The following is a 5,688-nucleotide window of genomic DNA, read 5'->3' on the forward strand; positions in this document are numbered from 1 at the left end:
ACGAATGATTTGATATGCACACAGATTGAAAAGGTATGGAGACAGGATACATCTCCACAGCATGCAGTGTTTCCTTGCCCTGGTCTGATGACTGTCTCCTGGTTCAAGTATAGGTTTTCCATGAGCACAATCATGTGTTCTGGGATTCCCATTTTCCTCAGGATAACCACAATTTGTAGAGATCCACACAGTCAAATACATTTGTATCCTCAATGAAGCACAGATAGACATTCCCCTGGTACTCTTTTATTTCAACCAAGATCCAAAAGACATTGGCAATAATGTCTCTAGTACCACAGCCTCTTCTAAACCTTGTATTTCTGATAGTTCTCTGTTAATGTAATTTTCCAGTCTTTGTCTTCATTCGGATTTTGCTTGTGTATGGTATCAGTGATATTATTTGATAATTTTCACTCTGTCAGATCACCCTTGTTGAGATAGTAATAAATATGCATCTCTTCCAGTCAGTTGTCCTCCAGATTTCTTAGACAGTCTTTTGAGTGTGTTAGGGCTGCATCTGTTTGTTTATATATATCCATTCATATTCTGTCAATTTGGGGGGGCCTTGTTTTTTTTGTCAGTTCCTTCAGAGCAGCCTGAACTTCCTACTTCATCCCTTGCCTATTTGATCATATGTTGTTTCAATAACTTCTTCTGTGTCAGCCAGTTCTTTTTGGTATAGTGTCTCTGTGTACTCTTTACATCTTATTTTAATGCTTACTGGATCACTTCATATTCTGCCCATAGCATCCTTAAGTATTGCAACTTGAGGCTTGAATTTAAAAAAAAAAATAAATGTGTAGACTGCGGTGGGGGAATTCTTGAATCCTCTGGCTCCCCGACATCTACCCTGAACTGCGCCCTTGATTTCACAGATGTACGTCCACCATGACATTTACGATCTTTAAATATGTGGGGACCATGGAGGCCAGTGACCTTCAACATACCTCATGCAAAGAGAGAACTGGGCCAGCTGAACAAGTGCATATCGCCACAACAGAAGTTGGTTTATTTGCGAAAGGCAGTGAAGCTGCTGATCCAGTCTCCCAGCCAGAGATTTAACTTGGAGACCATGTGTGCTGATGGTCGGTCTGCTGTCAGTCCTGTTATATTTGCTCGTGAAAACAGAGATCCCCAACTAGATGGCAAATTTGAGCTATATTAAGAACTTTAGGTTTAGCAGCTCAGCAAAAGAGGAATTGGGATACTGCCTGACCTCAATTGAGGCTGCAATCGAATATATTCAGCAAGGAAGCCTCTCTATTAAACCACCTGAATCTGAGGGGTTTGGTGACACGATGTTCCTTAAGCAGAGAATGAACTTGCTCTCTCAGATGACTTCAACTCCCATTGACTGCTTGTTTAAGCACATTGCATCAGGTAACCAGAAGGAAGTAGAAAGGCTTCTGAGCCAAGAAGACCACGATAAAGATGCTGTCCAAAAGATGTGTCACCCTCTGTGCTTCTGTGACGACTGTGAGAAATTCGTGTCCGGGAGGCTGAATGACCCTTCCATCGTCACTCCATTCGCCAGGGATGACAGGGGTCACACCCCACTCCAGGTGGCTGATCTCAATGGGCAGGCATCCCTCATTGACCTCCTGGTTTCCAGAGGTGCCATGGTGAACACTACCGACTACCATGTATCAACCCCTCTGCACCTGGCGTGCCAGAAGGGCTATCAGAGCATGACGCTCTTGCTGTTGCACGACAAAGCCAGTGCTGACGTGCAGGACAAAAACGGCAGCGCGCCTCTTCACCTGGCCTGCACCCACGGGCATGAAGACTGCGTGAAGGCTTTGGTCTATTATGATGTGCACACGTGCCGACTGGACATTAGGAACGAAAAAGGGGACACTCCCTTACACATCGCTGCACGCTGGGGTTACCAGGGCTTCATAGAGACGCTGTTACAAAACGGAGCATCCACGGAGACCCAGAACAGGCTGAAGGAAACACCACTCCAGTGTGCGCTAAACTCAAAGATTTTGTCTATAATGGAAGCCAGTCATCAGACCTTTGAAAGGAGGCAGAAATCTTTGGAGGTCCCTGCCCAGTCCCCTCAGCGCTCTGTGGATTCCATCAGTCAAGGCTCCTCCACATCCAGTTTCTCCTCTGGGTAGGCAAGCTTGAGGCAAGAGGATCCCAGGAGGGACTAAAGAGAGGTAGAAAAACTTTGAAGAGCTGTTGCTGATGGAGATCAGGAAATGGTGCGCTACCTTCTGGAGCGGACAGAGGAGGAGCTGGACGAAGCAGAGGATTCTGCTGCCACTGCAGTGGACCTTGAGCTTTGTCATCACTTGTGCCAGTGAGTCAAGTGTGCCCCCGCTCAAAAGAAGCTGGCAAAGGTTCCTGTCAGTGGGCTTGGTGTGAACGTGACCAACCAGGATGGCTTGTCCCCTCTGCATGTCTCTGCTGTGCACGGCCGGGCAGACTTCGTTCTCCTCCTGCTGAAGCATGGCGACAACACAGAGATCAGAAATGCGGACCAGGCTGTCCCCCTGCACCTGGCCTGCCAGAAGGGCCACTTTCAGGTGGTGAAGTATCTATTAGATTTGAGTGCAAAACCCAACGAAAGGGATCTAAGTGGAAATACACCCCTCATGTATGCCTGTTCCAAAGGGTATCACGAAGTCGCAGACTCTTACTGCAGCGTGGGGCCTCCATCAATGTTTCTAACAATAAGGGCAACACAGCACTGCAGGAGGCTGTGATAGGAAGGCACGTCTTCGTGGTAGAGCTGTTCCTGCTCCATGTGGCGTCCGTTCAAGTCTTGAACAAGAGGCAGGGCACAGCTCTCAATTGTGCTGACCAGGGCTCAAAGATAATGGAATTACTGCAGGTGGTACCGAGCTGTGTGGCCGCAGTAGACGATGCTGATGAGACAGACCACAAAGAATACGTCACGGTTAAGATCAGGAAGCAATGAAACTAAAAAATATGTGATTTAGCAGAGAAACCTTTTACAAGACAGTTTTACTATGTTCCCTCAGCTGGTCAGTTAAAGGGAAAGACTTCAAGGGAGATTATGGCAAGAGATCGAAGTGTCCCTAACTTGACTGGAGACTCTGCATCAGCCAGGAAGGCAAAGAGCCACACTGCCACGGAACCACCTGCCGGACCAGCGAGGGAATGGTAACAAGCCCGAGAAGCATGCCCTGAAGCAGAGCGCTCCCGAAATCAGGTGGCTCCTCCGCACACACACCCTCAATGATGTGCTTGTAACAAAGGGCCCAGAGCCTGCCAGCAGCCTCACCACGGGCCAGGAGCCTCAGGCTTTCCAGGCTGGACAGGAGTAGGGGACATCTGCTTCCTGCAAGTGAATACTCACTAAGATGCCGAGCATGACAGTGGCTGAGGCAAGAAAGCAACACAAAATTACCACCTCCTCTTCAAAGCTCATCAGTGCATACCAGAAGGAAGAGATGGAAATGCCGCCCGTGGTCTCCAGGGGCTTGAGTCCCGGCTGTCTTGTCTCTGGGCTCCCTTGTTACTGCAAGAGGTTTCATCACCGGATTCTGATCCCCTTCTTCTGAAAGATGCTAAACCTCTGTGACATGCCTAAATTAGGAAAGTATAAGCTAAAAGAATTCCCCATCTGGGATAAAGTAAAGGGAAGCAATCTATGATACTGTGCCAGCCAGGCAGGAATGTCACACATGATGAGGAAGAGAGATCCCAGGAAAATGTCCCCCTACAAAGCAGCACTTGAACCCAAAGATGCCTAAATGCTATACTGATGTTCACTGTAGTCTGAGGACATCCTAGACCTGTCCCACATCATGTACATAACGAAAAGCTGCGTAGAATTTTCCTTCCAACAAAGTGTGTGCCGGTCACTGCGCACACTCGCCTGCAGCAGTATCTAGGAACATCCATTTCTATGAAGAGCCTCCCTTTTACTGTCACATCAGGATGGTCACTGAACTAGAGGGTAGGGAAAAAAAAAGAAAAATATATGTGTAATTTTCTAATGTAATAAGTTAGATCTGGCAATATAATAAGAAACATAGATGGGAAAACAATGGAAAATATAAGGCAAAAATATTGTAACAATACCTTTATAATTATAACTAGCTCTTTAGGAGAGAAAACATTTAGGAAAAATGCAGATTGACATAAAATAATAAATAACCTCATGGTATTTTGCTGGACTACCACTTACTTTGTCAGTTTTCCAATAATGTGGTTTATATAATGCTATGTTGCTTGAAGTTGCACCACTGGCCTTTCAAATACAAGCAAGATTGTCCATGATAAATAAGTTTTAATGGAATTTTCAGAATAAGACAGACTAAGAAACATAACTGCCTACGCATATCTGAAATTATGAGCCACTGAAATCCTGTGAATGTCAGCAAAACATTGTTTAACACAAGCCAAAAGATGAACCCCTCCGGTTTAAAGTTATTAAAAATACAACTGAAAAAGAGCTTCCTTCTCGAATTAGAGTCTACTTTAATGACATGAGTGGAATGGAGCTTTCACCTACATTTGCTGAGGTGGCATGACTCAAAATGAAGAAAAATAGCTAATACATCCATTAATAATTTAGAATCTGGAATATATGAATTATTAATCTAGGAAAATTAGAAGTTGCAAAAAATGAAGTAGAATGCATAATGATTGACATCCTTGGCATTAGTGATCTGAGACAGATTGGTATTGGCCATTTTTAATTATTCAAACATAAAATCTACTATACTGGCTAAGAAAAATTGAAGAGAAATAAGTGTCAATTTTTTTGTCAAGAAGAACATATTAATATCTGATAGCATAATATCAAAAAAGTAGAACTGTTAATGTGCCTATTATTCAAATACATGAACCAATTACTAAAGACAGAGATGAAGAAGTTGAAGATTTCTATAAATTTCCTCTATCTGAAGTGAACTGAACATACTATCAAGATGCATTCATAATTAGTTGACAATTGGCAACTGGAATGAGAAGCTGGAAATAAAGAAGGATGAGTAATTTGTGAATAAGATTTTATAGGCAAAAATGAGGCTAGAGATTACATGATAGAATTTGGTAAGATCAAGTACTGTATTTATTTGTCCAATGCTGAATTAAAATGGAGCTCTGAAATTAATACATCCTAGGATGAAAGATCCAATTCAGAAACAACAGCCCTGGATTACCCTATGAACAATAGAATACAATTCGACTATTACACATATCACTGAAAGCTGAGCTTTCATATAGGAAGACACAAAAAATGATGAGGAACAGATGCAAACATCCACTACTAATTGGAACATAGAACATATGAACTATGAATGTAAGAAAATTAGACACTGCAGAAAAAGAAATAGAAAGCATAAAAACTGACAGACTAGATAATCAATTGACCTATTAAGAGCTGAGTTGAATGGACATTACATATCTTGAATCAGACAATCATATGATCCAATATGTTAGGAATCAAATAGTGAAGAAAAATGAGGTTGCATTCATAATTAAAAAGACTATTTCTAGATTCATCTTGATTAGTACTATTCTATGAATAATGGGAAAAAAGAAAGCACACAGAATAAAAGAAAGACCTGTTAATACAACTATCATTCAATATATGCACCAAAACATAAACCCAAATATAGAGAAATAGATTTCTACCAACTTTTACAATCTAAAGTTGATAAAAAATACAACCAAAATGCATTAATAATAATTGATGACCATAAT

At 42.4% G+C, this 5,688-nt stretch overlaps 1 pseudogene; it reads left to right on the forward strand.

Annotated features, from left to right (window-relative positions):
* Positions 1-910: 910 nt before the first annotated feature.
* Positions 911-3,299, forward strand: LOC102874903 (annotated as a pseudogene).
* The last annotated feature ends 2,389 nt before the right edge of the window (positions 3,300-5,688 follow it).

Source organism: Elephantulus edwardii, unplaced genomic scaffold (assembly GCF_000299155.1).
Source record: "Elephantulus edwardii isolate Elephantulus edwardi_28Jun2011 unplaced genomic scaffold, EleEdw1.0 scaffold00010, whole genome shotgun sequence".
NCBI classification, from domain to species: Eukaryota; Metazoa; Chordata; class Mammalia; order Macroscelidea; family Macroscelididae; genus Elephantulus; species Elephantulus edwardii.